This window comes from Bactrocera oleae, chromosome 3 (assembly GCF_042242935.1).
Source record: "Bactrocera oleae isolate idBacOlea1 chromosome 3, idBacOlea1, whole genome shotgun sequence".
In the NCBI taxonomy this organism is placed as follows: domain Eukaryota; kingdom Metazoa; phylum Arthropoda; class Insecta; order Diptera; family Tephritidae; genus Bactrocera; species Bactrocera oleae.
Genome location: NC_091537.1, coordinates 86,814,630 through 86,835,941, shown reverse-complemented (window position 1 = coordinate 86,835,941; position 21,312 = coordinate 86,814,630). Strand labels below are relative to the sequence as shown.

General features: G+C 31.9%; 1 protein-coding gene across 1 annotated transcript in view; it reads left to right on the top strand.

The window, feature by feature from the left end:
- The window catches only part of LOC106615312 (mucin-2), a 102,983-nt gene that overhangs the window by 16,981 nt on the left and 64,690 nt on the right, over positions 1 to 21,312 (top strand). Inside the window, exon 2 of the mRNA XM_036359759.2 lies at positions 7,803 to 7,848. The gene's annotated coding sequence lies outside the window, so the exon portion shown is untranslated. The remainder of the gene's footprint in view (positions 1 to 7,802; positions 7,849 to 21,312) is intronic.

Genomic DNA, 21,312 nt, shown 5'->3' with positions numbered 1-21,312 from the left:
TACTGACTATACTACATAATATGAAAATTTCCCAATAAATAGTTTGGTGAAGCTAATTTGATATTACTTGATATCTGGATTAAAACACCTTGAACAGTTGATTTGGGCGCGATTTTACTCGTTTTCAGTTGAAAAAAGCTGCGACGAATAATAAAAACTTTAACAATTGCGAAATCTTTCTGGTTCATAATGGAACGTAAGAGGTCTATAGAGTTACTTGCTCTTAGTCAGGTGCATCTCACCGAAATTATAGGAGTTCTAACTGAACACTGTTCTATTGTCAGTCAGGAGGTAAGGCTAAATATTTTGGAAGACGCAATTTATCAAAGTTGCATGGAGGTGTTGAGGTGGAAACGACTAGAAACTTTTTTCTCCACTATCTAGCGCTAGCCAGACTTAGGTTGAAGCATATCGGTTGTCATACCTTCAGCGAATCTCCTACTGGAGAATAGGCCATCGTGATTTCTATAGAATTTTTTTTGCAATTCCAAAGCTGTTATGCATACTGCCGAAACAAAAGCATTTTTCGATAAACGGTTACAACTTCGAAGACTTTTCGATATTGATGTTTTGATCTATGTTGAAATTAATGCTTATTCGAGGTGGTAGGTTTCCTGTGATAGTTATAAGCCTAAAGCGGTAGCTTAATAGGATTGTAGACTTTGATGGCTAAACACATACTAGTAGTAGACTTCCAAGAAGTCTTTGGACGATACCGTTGCCGCGCTGGAAGCTTCTCTGCTGCCGTGCCTACGACATAAGCCTAAAAAATCATATTGGGGTTGTTTATACATTAAAGCTTATATTGCTGGCATGAATGGTTTTTTTAATTGGCGCCAAAACACCCGCTATGTCGCTAAAGAGATCATAGGCACTAGGAATGTATAAAGAATTCAGTGCAACCGCCTCTGCCTGCTGAACGCTGTCCCGGACTGTTTATTTTTTATTCGTAGCTAACGTTTATATATAAAGGCCTTTTACTATCGTTTTGATCCATACTCAGAATTTCTGGGCATCACAATTGTCAAGTGAGAAAATCGTATAACGCTGACCTTACAAATAGCAACCTGTTTACCTAACCTAACCTCATTACCTCAGTATGAAGAGAAAGAAAAATATAATATGATTTCCCTAGTACAGAATATTTTGTCCATCTACACGCATGCTTTTTAAACGGAAAGGAAATAATTTATTCATCATTACAACGAGACCTTAACATGAATTAGTGAATTGAAAAAAAAACGGGTCGTCATGACTTAGTCTCATCACTGATGGGTTAAACCGGCATTTATTGTCTTCAGCTTTCAACTATTACATTTTATGGACATATATAAATAGTATACATACATATAATATAAATTGGGCACTCCTCATAGTACCTTAAACAAGCAAAATTAAACGAAGTTTTATATACAATATCTATTTACAACAACTTCAGCACAAAATTGCCTCGATTTATGGTGACATCTAGTAAATTGCCTCTAATTTTTTTTTCAAATCTTCTTTACCTTCAAATGTGGCTAATATAATTTTTATAGCAAAACTATAACGTTGTTGCTATTATTGTTGTTGCAATTTTTCCAGCAGAGTGCATATTTGCTCATTACTGCATGGTTTACTGCATCTTTCCAACGCGCAACGAGGTTTTCTCGCCTCCTTTCGATATCTGTCTAGTTGTTTTTGTTGTTGCTGATTTGTGCTTTGAACATACTCAGTCAATATTTATTGCAGTTATGACGTTTGCTTCGTGTGTGCGGCACATGCAACGTGCAACCGAATTCGTTCTGTTCTATTAAGCAATATGCCGTTGCTGTGCAAAATGTCCGTCTGCCTGTGTGCTTGTGTTGGTGGTAAACTTTATTGTTTTTGCTGTTGCTGCACCGTTCAACGCTCGCTTTAACCTTAATGTGGCTCACATGCTATGCCAGCGCCGCGGCAGACAGACAGACAGACAGCTGGTAGGTGTAATATTGCCAGCGTCGGTTGAGCATGCTTGCCACACATTACATACTTGCCACACTCGCTGCTTTTTAACGCCCATTGGCTTTGATTGGTGTGTTGCTGTCGTTGTTGTTGTTTAGTAATTTGCCGCTTTGCCTTCAATATTTTGACTTTTATTGAACGTGCAAATATTGCGCATTCGCTTTGACAGTTTTGTGCAATGCAGCGTGCAACATTGTGCACTTCATTCATCCTATTCTACATCCTATTTCTGTGGCGTTTAGTTTGTTGCTGTTGTTGCCAAATTTTCTCCTCCTCATTTGCCATTTATTGCGCTCTAATATTTTTATTACTTTTATTATTATGTGTGTTATTATGATTTGCCACAATGTGTGGCACTTTTGCTCGTTGTCATTGCTGTTGTTGTTGTTGTTGCATTTTGTTTTGACATAAAATAGGGCACTTTGTGCCAAGTCAAATGTCGTTGAAAGTCGTATTTGCAATTTTCCACGTGACCGCTCAGCATTTTTGCCAATCCAACGGCAATGCTTTCGCTTCGTCCGCCAATTCATGTCATCGTTTGTAAGTGTTGCCCTTTGGCTTTTGCGACAGGTTATTTGGACACTTAATTCGTTGCATACTTGCATTTGTCAAGATTTCACTCGTACTTACACATGCTGACTTGTGAGTTTGTAATTTGTGTATGATTGGTACAGTGGCGTGCGAAAAAAACTCGGTTAAACTGCAAAGGTATTGTTTCGAGTTCTCTCGAAGTGTTTCTGGGAGCATATTTTAGTAACAATATAACTTAGATGTCATGTAACCATCTGATCAAATTTGACCCGGATTAAAACATTTTATCTACCAAGCCGAATCGATAAAGTTATTTTCCCTGTTTGATCTCCATGTGCCAACTAGCGTGCGTTTGTCAGCTGTTTGTTTACGACGCAAAAAGTTTGCCTAGCGATTTTTACAATGGAAAAAAAAATTGAATAACGAGTTCGCTTGATATTTTATGATTTTAATAAAATGCCAGCTACGAAATTGTTAATATATAATGAAAAATTATGCAGAAGTATTTTAAGGGGGGTTTTTTTTCCCGAACACAAGTATTTTAGAAGCACACAGGATTTCGTGAATTCATCGAAAACTTTCCTCATATGAGTCGTTCACCCACCTCTGGTTATGAAGTTAATATCGAGAAGGTTACAGACTCAGTGCTTGAAAATCGGCGTGTTGGTATCAGCAATATAGCAGTGGATCCGAATAACTGCTGTGGTTTATGTTATGTGAATGCCGCTCCAAAAATTTGCCGATACCGGAAAATCCAAAGTTTATTGAAGGCACTGAAAGCCATCCCTGCCGAGACTTATGGCAAGTGTATGGGAAATTGGCTTAAGCGTTGTCATGAAAATCATGGTCCGGTCAAATTTGATCATATAATATTATTCTTATAGCGACAAACAGTTCTTCACTTAATGCTGAGCGACTTAAAGCACGGTCATGCTTATAAAACTGTGTAGTTTCGTTTGCATAGACCTAAATGTTTTAATCTAAACTTAACTCTAGAGAAATCTTTAGAAGTATGGGTAATGCCGGAGAAATTTGAACATAAGAATTCAAAAAAGTTTAGACTTGAAAAGAACCTCAAAAAATATAGAATTTGCTCTTTATACCATTACTATGGATTAATTTTATAAATTCGAATACATATGTAATAAATAGCTATTATAACGAATCAAATCGAAATCGGTAATATGCAAGAAACGAGTTTTGTGTTAGAAGATACGACATGTAATGTCCAAATGTAAGGGTCATTGATATAATGGTCTTTGAAGGGAATCTCATCTTGCATTATTTAGCGTGAGAATCTTCGCATAATCTTAAGATAGAGAGGTGGTTTAAACATTTTTAAGAAAATTTTTAAATTTCTACTCGAATAAACGCAAGTTTGCATTGTTTGTAGAGCCTCTTATTAATTTTTTAAGCAACCAATGCACCAGGGTTGCATCACTATAAGCACAAAAAGTGGTGTCTAGTGTGTGCAGGAACACAGTTTTATGCATGTTAAGCTTCGTGTTTCTAATCACAAACTTTATTTTTTTTTATCGTAAAAGATGACCGCTTTTATATAACAGTTAATGAAGAGACAACTTAACCTAAACTTATATATCATACTACATACTTATCTGTTCGTAAACTTTTATTAGACTGAACATATAATATTAAAACAAATAAAAATGGTAGCTTTTTCTTTCTAAAATTAAGTTCGCGCTGAAATGTAGGCAACATTTTCAAATTACGAGTCTATTTAGCAAGAAAGAAAATTGAACAAATATACGTAGTTTGTATGTACATTTATACTACTGTCAGCCTTGTTTTATTTAATTAACATATTCTCCTTTAAACCTAATATATTCTGTTTCGGTATCAATAAGCAGGGTCTTAAGCCTTGCTTTTCGGAAGTTTGTATTTTGTTGTCTTTAGTTGTCTGCCTTAATGTAAGAAATATTTCTGAAATATGAATTTTTTAAGCAGAACAATATTTTAGTCTAGTATAAATCTTTCCATTAGCATTGGAAATTGAAAACCTGCGTAGGAGCTTCTGTGAGGTTATTAAGTGGATAGATATTATCTCGAATCTATTCCACATTTTTACTTGTCTTAGCTGATTACGTGGTATTTTGTAGTAGTAAAACAAAACGCGGTTTTTGAACGAACTTTTGATCTAAGCTTCACCCCAAAATGTAGGCAACAATTTTGATTTAAATATAAAATATAGCCAAATTATTAAATTATTTATTGTCTTATTACTTTTGAAATTATTTTAAATATCAAAGGGCACACGTATTGCTACCTGATCATTGGTAGGTCTTTGTGTGGAGAATTATGTACAGTAGAAATTGGTTACTGATTCGACCATTTGTCTCCGAGTAATCACTGGAGCAAATACGAAAAATGTTTTTCCGAAAAAATTGCTTTTGAACATGAACTGACGGAGCTGATTGAACAGAGCGGCTACACTTTAGAAGCCTGTAACTCAAAAATACTGTCAGATATCGATTGAAAAGTTTAGTATGTTATTTTTAAAGATATAACCTATCGATATGTGATAAAAAGTTCGATTATTTGAAATTTCATACTAGTTGTGCTCCTCAATACATTACCCAAAATAAAGTTAAGTACAGAAAAGAGTGTATTGATAGTGTATACTTTTAGGCGCAATTTATAAAAGTTTGGAGTTTTTTTTTACAATAAATTTGTAGACTGGGAATTAAATTTATAATATATATTTGTATAGTTATTTTAACATATTAAAATTTTATATTTTAGTTTTACTATGAGTTTATGGTTGTCCCATTTGTTTTCAGTAATACTGTACATTTATTTGTTGTTGATTTATCTGTATTTCCATTGGTGTGCCAAATTGTAAGCTAATTTTTTAGCATAATTTTTATTGTTCATATTTTTATTGCGGTCCATTTGTTGACTACTCCATAAATAAAAACTTTTCCTTGCCAACATTTTCTAGACCATTTTGCGGTCAACTGACATTTTCTCACAGATTAGAATTCTAATGAAGATATGTGTGGCAAAGAGTTACTCTGCTACGTTTTAATGACATTTTAAGTGTGTAAATGTGACAGTTTTATTTGCGTTACAAGTGCTATTGTTATTGTTTTTGTTGGCATTTGTCTCAGATGTTTATTAATGGCCGCTTGGATGCGACTAATAAATGCTGAAAATGGAGAAAATTGGCCGGCTGAGCGACATGAAATGGTGCATGCTAAGAATTTATGCATATTATTGCTGTTATTGTTGGTTTTGCTTTTTTTGAAGCGCGCAAACAGAGCGTAGAAAAAACTGTAGATGAGAAAAATGCATTGGAGTGTAGAAGTGATAAAAGAGTTGCATATCTTTTTCTTTCTGCCTCGGCATTGACTTGGCATGAAAAGGGTAATAATTGTTGCAAGCGTGTGAAAAATGCTGAGAATTTTGCTTAAACAAAAACAATCGGTGCGGTGCATAAAATTACAGTTAGGTTTTATAGGCATTAACGTCAGGAGGGTAAGAACGAAAATGCACTTAAATAAGCTGTAATTAATTGGAAAAGCGACTAAAAGGGTTAAGTGTGTGATGAATTACTGAAAACGCAGTCAACTTAAAACAAATAAATCATACATATATTTACCGAAGAGTAGCAACACCATTCTGAAATGAGAATTCGTCACACAAGCGATTAAAAAATTTTCTTTTTTTTTAATGAGCAAAAGTGTCGCATGTGGCTAACGTAGTCATGGCAGCACTGGCTGTCAAGCATACAGTACTATACCACTTATAAAGAAACGCTTTAATTGCGTGAAATTCGCACATGGTTGCGGTTGCTTTACGGCTTTGGTTGTAGGTTAAGGTTATGACAAAGTACTGAAAAAGTAAGTGTTGTTATTATAACGCGATAATTTAAACGTTTAAGAAATTTTAAAATCTTTACAATATTAAGGTCATTTATATAGTAGGCGGATGTTTGTTTTCTCGGATTCTTCTACTAAAGATAACATTAGCTTATATATTTACAATATAATAAAAAAAAAATATTTAAGAAAAAAGCCAACAAAATTATACGAACATATTATAGTAAAATTATTTACTACGAAATTGAAGGTTTTGAAAATTTAAAATATTTTTATATATATTATATCTATAGTATTTTTGTAGATAAACTTTTTCAGCACTATATTTCAAAAAAAGGTGTGTAACTCTGCTGTAAATTGTTCAAAGCAATAATTTTTAATAAACGCCTAATTGTAGGCTACAATATATTTTTCAATACTATGTGTACAAAAAATATTAGCTTAAAATGTATTAGTAACATATATGCCCTCCAAGAAACTGTTGATTTGTTCACCATTGCACTCACATTTATTTTGTCAGTACTGACAGTCAAATGAACAGTAAAATGATTGTCAATGTTTACGATTTTTCAAAAAGCAAATTCTGTATACGTCGAAAGGAGACCGCATACATTTCCATAAAAGTTTCGAGAAGTTGTGAAATACTTATGTAGCTGTTATTTCGTGCGATAAACCAAAAGTGTTGCGTGCTTCTGTGTAATAACAATTTTTGTTTTATTAAAAATAAATAAATAACGAAGGAGTTTTCAAATATAATATACGTAAGTGATTATTAAGTTTAAAATAATATGTATTTTTTAATTTAATTTTCATTTTCGTTTAGGCATTTTTAAATTCCGCAATATTCATGAACTGGAGAAATACGTACAGCAGAGCTTTTGAGAGGAGCAAGCATGGAATTAAGTGAAAATTTCTTTTCATAATTTATTATTTAATTATATTCTTGTTCCACTCTTTTTTTATATTTATGTAAATAATTATAAAGAAAGATTTACAGTCATAACTGACAATTTGCAGCTATGATGGATTTATGGTCAGCAACGACTCAGAAAAAGACATGAGAGTGAGCAGTATAGATATATAGTGAATCAATTTCGAATACCGATGCGTTAAAGAGGGATTCAAACTCACACACATACGTTTGTTTACATCAGTTTTTGCACAAAGCAAAACATTTGTTACCCATTCTATAGATAACTCATATAAATGGTATAGCAACTAGCTATTCTGTCGCTATTTCATTATATCAATCTTTGAGATCTATACCAGTTGTTTGTTCGATTCGCTACTGTACTTGTTTCGGCTAAAAAAAGCATAATAATATACCTACATACCTAGTCCTAACTAAACAACATTATTTATGTTATACTCACTTATATTTACTTCTAATTAATCTGTGAAAAAATTAATTTTCATTTACTTAACAATATTCTTTATTTTTCTTTGCAGAAAAACTGTTGTTTTCAAGAACTAAATTTTGAGGTTGCTTGTAAAGGTAGGTACATGCTACAATATATTCGGAAAATGAAAAACAATTTTTAATGATTTATTTCTAATTGATCTACTTGTATTATTTATATTCTGATCTGCTTGTAGTCAGATAAAAAGAGAGTTCGAAAAGAAATTTTCGTGTATTTAAAACGATTTTTTGTTGTTATCAGCTTTTATAAAGTATATACATTATAATTCATAATAAATTGATTAAAAATATTAACTTACTCGTTTATGCAGTCATAGAAAGAATTATGTTTTCATTACTGAAAAATTATGCTTATGGTATATAGAACAAGAAAGCCATATTTTCAATTCTGTAAAACAATTAAATAATATATGGTTTCCCTTTTCATGCCGTTTTTAAGATTAAGAGTAATAAAGATTTTATTTATATTTAGATAATAAATATATCCCTTATTAGCAATTAAATCATTAATAACTATTTCCACTGCAGGTTCGGTTACTTGAAGATAAACATCATTTCTTAACAAGTAGTGTAGGAGTTAAATTATGTGAGCTGAGTATCGATACTGTGATCTTTACTTTGCCACTTAGCTATCGATAGAGACTTTTACTTTTTTAACTGAGGCGAATTACGATAGACCTGGTTTATAGCTTCTTCAATTATCTCTATTTGAAACACCTTGCATTCGTTTTCTCTTCTATTATTATATATATGGTATATTTATCCATTCCTTTTTAGACTAAATTTAGGAGGTTTTGTAGGGTACATCTGATCAAATTTGAGCCGGATAGACATCAAAACTACTTTTTTACGTATTTTTATATAAATCTTTATTATCGACTTCGAAATAGGCCAAAACAAACATTTCAACGTTTCATAAAAATTTTCATACACAAGTTATAAGCCTCGGCTGGGATGGTTTCAGCTAATTTTTGGAGCACTAATCGCTAGAATGTTCAACAGTTTCGACGTTATATTCATAAGCCCACGTCCTGTCCACAGTAGTGATGTGTTTGGTGTATATAGGGTTCTCAACTACGTCGTCAGGCAACTCTTTTTGGTCTCTAATCGACGTCGTTTTTGCCAAATATTTAGGTTTTTTGGTTCGAATCTACCATTGACACGCGTCATAACCAAAACATTAACCAATATGTGTGCACTTCATTCATAAAGAAATGTTGAGATCCTTTACGATCTCTCTTAATTTTTTCAAGCGCAGTTTCTTTAACGCCTGTGATGTTATTATCATTAACATAGGTGGATGAACGACTCGCATGATTCAATTTTTCGATAACTTGACGACCTTCACTAAATACTTTGCGCCACTCAATCACTTGTGTTCGTGATAAAGTAGTCCTCAAAACACTTCTGCAATATTTTAACCGATTACCTCGCCATGATGCGATTGGAAACAAACATTTTGAAGCAAACTCGTTGTTAAATTTTTTCCATGGTAAAAAGAAAACAGACAAACCATTCGCATCGTGAACAAAGAGCTGTCAAGAATGCTATGATGTATGGGGATTAAACTTTGCACGAACGTTACAAGGTTGTACTAATCTAGGGAAATAAAATAATTATTCATTCGGCTTAAACGGCAAGTTCAAATTGACCAGTCCGTGTCAGTTTTGATCAGATGGTATAAGTAAATATAAGCATGCCGAAACTCTCCCACTCTTTCTTAAATAAAATTAAAGCGATGAAGGGGCTGCTGGGAGCCTGCACTTTAAGGCAGTGGCAGTGAAAGGCTAGCAGATAATAATAACATACTTGCCTTTTAAATTATCAAGAAAAGTTTAGCTTTTCTATTTTTTCAACTAAAGTTCTGACAGCGCTCTGATTAATGCACTTCCTTGAAAACTCCATGCATTCTTCTATCTAGCGAGTTACTTGCTTTATAAAATAAAAGTCAATAGGTCAGGTTAAAACAACTTCGAAAATATGGCAAAACAACAAGAACAAATTGCTTGAATGAAACATTTGTGCGTTGAAGAGGCAATTGTGGTATGTCACTTCTTTATTATTCACATGCACCAAACCAATAGAACAATAACAACACTTGAAAGGAAAAAAGCAACAAAAAGAAAGACACAAATGCAAAGAATGCGTGCAACAATCATAAAACAACAAAAACAACAATAACAAAGAGGTCTTAGTATGGAAAAAAGAATGAGCAACAAAACTATTATATGGCTTGTCAAGCGATAAAAGCGTGCAATTGTGCTACAGTTGACACCATTTGCGTGCATGCGGTGGCGTATGAGTAACCGCCGAATGGCCCACTTTTACAGCAGTCAACCAAGCAACAACAAACAATGCCTACTAATGAAGTGTCTTGACTATGTGCGAACTATGCGACTTCCTAAGCCCAAAGTGTGCATGTGTGTGTAAGTGGCTTTTCACACTACTAGTATTTCCATGCTTCACACATATGCGCATATACATATACAATATATAAACTTGGGTTACTGCCACCAAAGTGTTTGCCAACTTTTAATTGTCAACGTTGAGGCATAATTGTTTGTTGTGATGATAGCTAATGCTTGTCAACGCTGCGGCACATATCTCCATACATATTTATACATAGATATATACATACAAACACACTCTCCAGTTTGCTGGCTCTCTGAGTAGCGAATATAGCGGTATTCCTAACACCACACCAACGTAACGGTATATCTGGTGTAGCGAATTATAAACAACAAAAAAGCAAAAACAACAAAAAAGTTATAAAATCACCGTCAGCGTAAAATTGTGGGCGCACAGCTGTGAGAGTGACACCGCGAGAATTCCGTAATAATCGCAACTGTTGGCGTGACAGTTGGAAAAAAAGTAGCAAAAGAACAACAACAAATAAAATAATACAAACTAAATGATTGCGGCATATTTGAGCGCTGGCAAGTTAGTGCATGGCTGTGACAAACTGTATTGCTTGTTTTTGTCTACGCTCGCCACATAGGAAAGCCAGTTTCATTAAAACGCCTGTGTTGTTGCGCTTGCGCAGTCACATTGCTAAAACTTCCGCATTTAGCTAACAAAACAAAAACAAAATGCTACTGGAAAAAATTATATATATATTGTAGAGGTGAAGGTTTCCTTTGCAGCACTTTGTTGCCGGGTGCTAATTATTTGGGAACAGCAGCTTGGAATTCTTATGTAATACTTTAACTACAATATTAATGAAAGATACTAAAAATAAAGAACAATATGTTAACTTTTGTTGTTTCGAAGCTATAATACCCTCCACAGGTTCATTTTTTATAGCACAAGAGGGTATAAAAAAAACTATAACTTGATATTGAGCAGACATTTTTTTTGAGATTGTTGTGTTGCCTTTGGTAATAATCTGTGTCGAATTTCGTGCAGATATCTTGTTAAATTAGAAAGATTTCCATACAAGAACTTGAATTTGATCGGTAAGTTTGTATGGCAGCTATGTGCTATAGCAGTCCGATCTGAACGATTTATTCCAAGAATAAGCGTTGCTTTGGAAAATAATCCGTAACAAATTTTGTGAAGATATATTGCCAAATAAGGATGTTTTGCATGCAAGAACTTGATTTTTCCATACAAGAACTTAAGTTTGTAAGGCAGTTATATCCTAAAGTGTAAAAGTCGTCGATTCCGACAACTCAGCAGCTTGTTGGTAACTAAAGGACTTGTGGCGGTCGATATATCAAAAACTGGGGGGCTAGTTCGCGTATATACAGACGGACAGACAGACATGTCTAAATAAACTCAGCTCGTCACGCTGAGCATTTATGGTATATATTGGTATATACTTTATATAGCGCCAACGTTTCCTTCTGAGTATTAAAAACTTTGTGGAAAACCTAATAGCCGATGTTCAGTGTATAAAAGTTCAAAAACTTTAGGTTACTCAATATATATCTATAATTAATATAAGAAGAGAAAAAGTTGCGGATCTTGATAGCCAATCAAGGTTCATATGTAAAGGCAAAGGTATACCTATGTAGCGCTAAAAAAAAAAAAAAAATTTTGCAAAAAAAATGTATGAGAGCCAGACAGACTACTAGAGAGTGAAAGAGCGAAAGAGGCAGCTAATGAACTGGCAAAGAGTGGAATAAAACCCAAGTAATGTTGTTATTGTTATTTTCGTTGCATAGAACAACAAACAAATTATATTAGGGACCGTTTTTGAGGTTAAACCCTTTATCAGTACACAAGCGAAGATATATTTTGTAGTAAACTGAGTTTTCATTTAGAGAATTGGAAAATAATACTTCACAATTTAACATCTCCTTCCAATAAATCCATATTCGTACTTATAATTGGCCTACATATATATACATATAATTTGTTTTTGAGTTAGCATGATTGTCACAAATATTTTGTATTTTTTTAGTCTACTTACGTGTTCACTGTTATATAATTTAGTTCAACATGCGCTCGTCATTTCATAAATGTGTTATGTCAAATTATATATTTTTTTTTGCTAAGAAAATCCCTACCCACAAAACGGCATTTTGTAACGGTTTAATTGAATCAGTACTTCGTGCATGCAAGTAGTCATCACACCAGGCCACTGGTACATAAACTCAAGCGAACACCAGCTGTCAAAAAAAAAAATGTGTGCTATCGTAGATTTTCGCATGCTCATCGTCAAAACTGACAGTTGTCAGCTTAGTTTCTTTCATCGCTTCTTCAGCTTGTTACCACAATGTATTCGGCTTTTCGGTTTGTAATGCATTATATTAGCTGTTTATGACGTTTCCGCAATAACTTGGTGACTATCATTATAGCGCGTCACCGATTGCATTCGTATTTCCCGTTTAATCGCTTGACGTACCGCAATTTTACTGTTATTTCAGTAACGCCTCTGTCATCAGTGAATGTAGTTGGTAGTTTTTTATTAATTCTTCTTTGAGTTGTAATGAAAAATGTTGGCAAGTTGAGAATTGAATTGAATTAGCGAAACTAAAAATGAGAGGTACATATATATGTATGTACATATGTATGTATATAAGAGTATAATGGTGTGAAGTATAGAAGCTTCATAATAAAATTTCATGATTTAACAACTTTAACGAGCCATTTAATTGGCTAATTTAGCTACGTAGAACGGAAAAGAACGATTTGTCAGAGCTCTGAGCTGTTGTGATTTGTTTGGGGTGCTTGAGGTAGAAGAGAAAAAAGTAGCTAAAACTTTTAATTAAAATCTCTTAAGAGTGATTAAATTCACAAGAACCGAAGAGTCTAGCTTAAGTTAAAATAATTACATTCGTTGGATTTCGTACATGTAGACAACTACTTTCTTTTTCCTCCACATTTTCTAAGATTTTCTCATCTATTGCCAACCATTACTACCCTCTGTCGTAAAATGAAAAAGCCCCAAAATTTAAATATAAAAATGTTTTTAGAAAGCTTGAAAAGCGGTCGTTCCAAAATAACAAAGGCTTCTCAAGATCAACATTTCTAGTAAATGAAGCCTGAAGGCTAATGCGCTCATTAGTGTTTGTGGCAATTGCACAAACTTGCGAATGCTTGTAGGCATTATTGTGATTGCGAGAAAAAATATTTCTGGCTTTTTCTTCACTAGAGAGTTTAATTTTGATTTTTTGCTTCCCAAAAATTTATTCCCAGCGTTGAGTTTTTCCTTTTTCGAGCCATTGGTGTGGAGCTCAAAAAAAACCTAGTTTAATTAACTCCATTTAAATTGTATTCAATTGTACTATCGTCTTTTACGCCTTAAATACATTGCTAAATTTAGTTCGAGTTCAATAACTGTTTTCAGTTGTTTTTGGCGGTGGTTTTTATTTTGGCATTATTGCTCTGAATGAATGAGTGTTCGTAAAAATTAATAAGAAAACCACTAAACTCTGATTACGTTAATACAATTCAAAAAAAGTCATATCTAATTGAATATATTTTTAGAAAGATCCCCTTTTCATTATTGAATTGCTTCAGTTCTCAATGTAAACTCATTAATTTTTTTAATGCTTAATTGAGCCCAAATGATGACGTTTTTATTACTTAAAAATTTAATAAAAAAGTAATTTTTTACGGAATATGGTGAGTTTGTGAAAAGATCTCCGTTTCAGCAAATGCTCTAAGTATGTATTTAATAAAAAAATACCAACTTCAATTGTTTCAACCAATTTAATTTTAATTGCTTAATTGAGTTGTGTTAACACGTAAGCCAATTCTCTAATAACCTCTTCGGCTAGATCTTCCAATTTTTTTTTGACTCTTAGGTATTATGGTATTTATTGAGCAGTTAATGTATTAATTATGCAATTAATATTCAAATTTATATATGGCTAATTACTTTCAATTAACACCTTTGCCTGTTTCTTCAGAGTTATCGAAGCACTTGGCTATAGCCGTGTGTTATATGAGTGTTATGGTGTTAATTGCAATGAGTAAATTTTAATTAACAATGAAAATTAGAACTTATATATTTTTAAAGTTAATTGAGTTCAATTAATAGCTTTGCTAAGTGCTTAAACTAATTAAGGATTAAATCAAAGTCTCGTTGATACAAAATCTATAAAAAAGAGGGAAGAGCAATTAAGATGACCATTCCATATAGTTCTCATAACCTCATAGTATATATTCTGTATTACGGACTATTTGAAGAATTTTAGGGATTATTTCTTTTAACAAAATGATTTGATCTGCAATGCTGCCGTTACTAACTATTAAAAAAATTACATAAGCCCCTGTAACAGTTTTAACTGGAATTCTTGCAGTGACCTAATTTAGTCAATTAGCAAATTGTCTGCGATGATATGTAAACTTGATATTGCTAATTGACTCAATTAAGAATACAGTGTACAAGTAGTTCAATTAAACCAAATATCGCAAACATTTTGGTCATCATATTCTTGTTTCCTTGTTGCAATTTGACATAGTGTACCATAAAATTGCATTCCATTTGTAATGCTAAGCTATTTATTGCCCACCAAAAACTGCATCTGACCGCCGAAAATGTAGACACTTTAATTGCTTGTTTACTTTGCAAATGCGAATAATTGCGCGGCTATACAAGCGCCTAAATTGCATAGCCTTTTCTATCGTAACGCAAGCCCGACTTAGCGACGCTTATGGCTTACAGCCGACTTTGGCTAATGTCAAGTTTTATAGGTTGCGACGGCGCTGACAGCGAACTGCGACACGACAACGACAACAGACAATAAAGGCAAATGCAAGACAAGTCGGCTAAAAATATTAATCAGCTGTTGGTTGACTGCTGGCCTACTGTTTACATACCGTCTGGGGTTGAGTGATTTTTTGCGGTCTGCGATACATACATGCATACAAATGAACCACCTTATTTGCAGCAAAAAATAGCTGGAATGGTACGTGTCTGTAGCGAGTGAATACGTTGAAGAATGGGAATGGAAAAAATGGCACAACATCTTGGCGGAATTAAGTCGCAGCGTGCGCCAAAACGGCGCGCAATAAACGGTCGAAAAAATGCACGTAATGAATAACTGTGCATTTGTGAAATAAAAGAGAAGCTTTGTAGAAGCGTCGCCGACACTAAACGAATGTAGGCGAAGACACTTTTAGAATTTTAATTAGCTGCAAAAAAGGAAAAATAAAATAAAAACTGATAAATTCTTGCAAGAAATTGCAAACAAATTGGCCACCGCTGGTATATACTTGTATGTACATACTAGGGTGTGTCAAAAAACTATTTTTAAACTTTATATTTTGAAAAGTTTGTTGACAGACGTCTCCAAAGGTTCTCTCCAAGTATGAGCTCCCAAGATTTATAAAAAGGTTCTCTGCTTTTTAAATAGTTTCCTGTATTTTCCTTATCAAAGAACTTTTAAACAGTAAGGTACGCGAAAAAAATTTCGGAGACAATTTTAGTTGAGAAATTCTTAAAAATATTAGAGACGAAAAATTTTTTCAAATAGTGGATACAGAGGTATGAATTTTTCTTTTTAATAATAAAGAAAAAATAGGAAACTGAAGGCGAAAGACCTTCCTACTAACATACTTGTAGAGAGTTTTTTTTGAAGTGTCTACCAATCATAATCAATATATTTGGATCCACCCTTATACATACCTACAAGTATATTTCTTATACCGTCGAAAAATTGTTGTATTGTGTTTGTTCCACATAGAATGTAGCGGAGAATAAAATTTAATTTTATTTACATCAATTAGTGACGCTGGTTGCCTCACTTTAATTAATCTGCTCGACAATCAGCGTTGAGTGGTCACGCAATTGGGGCGTGACATATTTAATCGTTTGCAGATTTTCTAATACTTGTACATTGTATTGAGTTGAAATTGAATTGGTGGATTTACATGGAGATTAAGTGGCAAGAATTGTCATGCTGTGCATTAGCAATTACAAAATAGAGCAAGAAAGAAATTTAAGGCTTTAGTCAAATCAAAGGTAGAGGCGGAAAATCCGAAATAAGCAATACAATTAATGGTAAGGTGATATATAATTACAAAGCTCCATTTTACACTCTTAGTTAACGGTATGGACTTGGATTATGAAATGAGGATGAAGACTATAAGCTCCGCTGTGTTTTCCAAAGACTGATTTTGAGCAAATTCATTAGAAACAATTTCAGAAAGTTATTCGTCTTCCATTACCTTTAGTTATGCCCATCATTTCTTGTAGATTTCTTGAATAATTCTCTAATCTCGAATCTGGCTTTCCAAAATATTTCAGTTTTCTAACATTTTATAACTTAAGCAACCATAATTATATTATATTAAGTATATAATAACAACTAATTGAGCAGTTAACGGTTTCTCAATTAAGATGTTAATTGAGCTCACTTTGCTCTGTCAGCTCTTTTCTATTTACATCAAAATAATTATTAATTAACTAAATTTTGTATATAGTTAATTGCGTTCAATTTAGGAATAGCTAAAATTTGCTTAATCAACCTTGTACGAAAGATGATATACTGCATCGACCATATGGACTCTTTTTTTCTTTTTCTTTTTGTCTCAAGAAGGGCATATTTTACATAAAAAGTTCGATTTTAAAACATCTTTAGGAATAAAATGGCAATAAATTTGTGGTTGATAATGATTACTATGGTGATATATGACCTAAATGTTGCAGAAAGGCCCCTCCACTTTGTGACGGGGCTTTACTGATGATATTTATAGATGACGATAGATAGGAAAACTAGGTAGACGAAATTCGGTGGTTTAACCCTAAAAAAGTGACTAAGAAGCAATAAATATACAAACTGAATTAAAATATATAGCGGTTTAATTCCAGCTTATCTTTAAGTTGAGGGTCAGTCAGTATAATTGATCTGAAATTTAAGATATCTACAAGTTGATTAGAAAATACGATATGCGTGCTCAATTTATAACAAAAGAAAAATAAATTGCAAAATCGTTTGAGATATCATTCATATTTTGTGGGTTCATGTCTCCGCTAAGCCGTGTCTTGCACCACCGAAATTCTCTTCAGGTATAATTTATAGGATTTTGAATTGATTTTTTTACTAATCTAAAAACGGAAGTTATATTATAATAGTATTCAAGTGGTAGAATGATGTTTTATGAAAAACCATAGCGTATTTGCTGGTATTAATTTTTTTGTTAGGTGAAGAACATATCTATAATTATTGAAGTTGGAAATAGCAAGAGCTCGCTTATGTCCTGAAAGACAGACGGTTTATGAAAGTATATATGTACATCTGTAAATTCTACTAATATTCTGAATATTACTCTCATGAGGATATGTTGAAAGCATATAGGTATGTGTATCTGAAAAATATTTCTTAGTATTTCCTAAATACTTTTTATCCAATATTGAAATACAATTCTTATTTCATTATACGTAAGTCATTACTCACAGTAAATTCCACTGATTATTCATGCTTCATTAGCTGCATTGTCTTTACAAAACATTTCACACCATAATGAGTTTCAAATAGCTCAAGGGCAATTTCCGCACCGAAATTCGAAATTGGGTCAAGCGCTGATAGAGAATTCTTTCCGAGAAATTTGACCAAGCAAACTGCAAATGGAAGAAAGTTAAACATAAAATTAAATATGTAAATAAACAGATAAAAGCGGAAATCGAAGTAAAGATCAGAAAAACAAATCGTGGACGCACTTTCTGTAGTTAAGAAGAGCAACAATAACAATATTATAGAGAGACGATTTAATTTTACGGCGACAAAAGCACGCAGCAGCCACAGCTTGAACACCAGCTTATGGCTAGCCGCTAGCTGTAAACACAAATATAAAAGCAATACAAAAAAAGTCTTATGGTGACTATAGTGGATAGTAAGAAGCTTCTGGGCTTCAGTTAGAAATTGAGCGCCGCACGAAGCTTAAAAGCGCTGAGCATTTAACTAAATAGCGACAGTTTAAATATTATTGTTTCTAGTGCCTCTTCTTCTTCTTATTCCGTTTAGCTTACTTAACTATTTTCCAAGTGGGCAGCTGTAATATTTCCATTCATAAAATTTTAAATAATGTACCTTAACAACAAAAACAAAAAAGCGCACAACAACTTTCAAAAGCTAACTGTCAAATGGCCGGCAATGAAAGTGAAATTGTCATAAACAAATAATAAAAAGAAAAATTATAAAAAAAAAATTAAATAACGGTGAATTAAGTTTCAGAAGCGATCTGCAAATACTGTCTCTAATTGTTTTGAAAGTTCATTGCCTAATGGAGAGACGCATTTAACGTGAATTTTATGATTCACAATGCAATTCCATTGGACTCAAAGCGGCGAAAGCGAGAGTGCAGATAACACATACATACATACATTATTATAAGTATACAAATATATTTCCAATGAATTATTTTCGATGCTTGAACTCATAAGTAGAAAAAAAATACTGCTGAACACTTGCATGCGTTGCTTGTGTGTAGTGAAAACAAAGATGAATGTACAATATAAATAAAATATCTACAAAAAAATATTAATAAAATAATTTCAATTGAATCTACAAACTTATATATTGAAAAAAGTAATTATTTATTCACGCTTTTAAGCAGTTTTTTAATTTGAATTTCCCAAATAAATTTGTTACTCGTTTCTATTACAAGCGTTTTTCAATAGAAAATAGTGAAGTGTAAGATTTACTCGGGATTATGTAACTAGTACTTGAAACCAATTCTTATTTGCGTTGTTTGCGCTTTTGACATTATAAAATAATTGTTTTCTTATAAAGAAGGGTAGACAGTTTCTAACTTTTTCAATAAAATTGCAACACCAATATTAGCAAAATGCAAATAAATCTTCATTGAAATATAGTTTTTAAAGAAAAAAAAATGGTGAATTTTAAAAAATAATTTAACTATATACATATGTAAGTATACAAATTTCACAAAAAAAATTCTTATTTTCGAAAAGACAAAAAATTTAGCAAAAACAAAAAAAGAACAGATGCACATGAACTTAAAAAATTAATTTAAAATTATTGGTTTCTTTTTATAATAAAATATTGAAATTAAAAAAAAATATTTTTAGTTTTCATTTTTGAATTTTTAAATTAATTATTGAATTAAGAATTTTTCAGAAAAAAAATTTTTGATAATTTTTTAAATTTACAATTTTTAATTATATTTTTTGAGTAAAAACTGCGGTCTACTATTAAATATGTATTTCACCATATATTACCATTCTATAAGATACAATTTTTACAAATAACTTACTCGAAACATTTTACGATTACATAAAATAGAAATTAAAAAAAATATATTAAATGCTAAGACTTAAAATTTAATATTTTTCAATTTAATTTACTTACAAATATTTCATTATTTAAAATGTATTGGATTTCATTAGTCTAAAAATATTAACAAAAAAAAAATTAAATTAAAAAATAATTACTCTTGAATTTGAAAAAAATTGAAAAAATTAAAAAAAAAATTTCAAAAAAAAATAAGTACCAAACACTTATGCGAAAAAAAATATTATAAAATAAAAGACAAAATTCAAAATTAAAATATAATTACTTTTTAATAACGTTTTTTAAATTTAAAAACTTTGATAAAAAAAAATGAAAGAAGTTAAATTAAAAAAAAAAAATAGAAAGTGCCAAAACAATTTTTGAAATAAATTTTTTTTAAGAAAATTTCATATATATTTTTGAAGTATTTATGATAATCTTATATTAATTTTTTATTTTTATGAGTTTTAAAATACTGTTGCATATTTGTACTTATTAACATTGGTTTAAATGTTAAATTTCGAAAGTTATAGTTCTTCACAGCAGCGCGACTTCATTCAGGAATTGTAGGTAAGAAACAAATACCATAACTAATATTCACAGATTTGATTGCTTATCATATTTAAAAAAAACGCTTTACAGTTTTATACTTGTATCTACAGCCAGTTTCAAACCCTTCAAAATTGCTCTTCAAAACTGCTCTGAGTATAAATTTCCACCTGGGAGGGTTTTGATTATGGAAGGACTCGTGATTGCAATAGCATTTACAACCCCTCTTTATTATTTGTGGTTTGTTTGATCGATATTCGTCTTCTAGACTTTTTAGAAAGATGTATGGTTATTATATATTTACAGTGTATTTCTTTACATTTTTATATACTTTTTTCCAAAAAAAGTCGTTTATTTGCAAAAACAAAATTTTGTGAGCATCCGAACTGCAAGCTCGAACTATCGTTAGATAATATTTATATATATAAATATACAAGTATATACGTACAAGTAAATAAAAGCGTAGGAAAACGTGTCAGCATTACACTAATTGCCATTGCTTAATTGGCTTTATTAAATAACTCAGCTGGAAAAATGCAATCATACCAACAGAAAGTACCAAAACAATGACAACAACAAAAACCGCATGAGTGGCCACAAACAAATTGAGCAAATGAAGCTGTCCAAAGCAGGCAATATGCCAATACACAACAGCAACAAAAATAATAATTACGATAACAGCAAAAACAACAACAATATTAATAACAACAACAATACTATAATAATGAAACAACAAAAACAACAAAAATTAATAATAACAACAAACAAAATAATGATAATTGCAAAAACAACGAAAATCAATAACAACTACAGCAAAAATTTAAACAACAAAAGCAATGAGAAGTCGAGCGATAGCAAAAACAATAGCAAAAAACAGTGGACATAAGTAAAAAAACAACAACTGCAACATTATACATTAAAAAATGGAAAATCGTTTAAAAACGGAAAATATAAAATTAAACATTTTATTGTTGTAAATAAAATATGTACTTTACAAAAATAATTTAGTCAGCAGAAAAACACTTAATAAAAAAAATGTATGAAAAATTTTAAATATATGTATATAAAATCAGGAAATAACATAAAGCTATAATACCGCTCACTGGTGTATAAAAAGATTTGAATTCAGTGGGTTAGTTTGTATGGCAGCTATATGCTAGAGTAGTCTAATATCCGACAAAAAAATTGCTTTTTGAAGACCTTTTTTCTTGTATGGCAAAAGACCGACAAAAGAGTTGCTTTTTGAAGAGAAAAGGGCGTGTACAAAATTTCAGATCGATGTCTCAAAAACTCGTTTTAACTC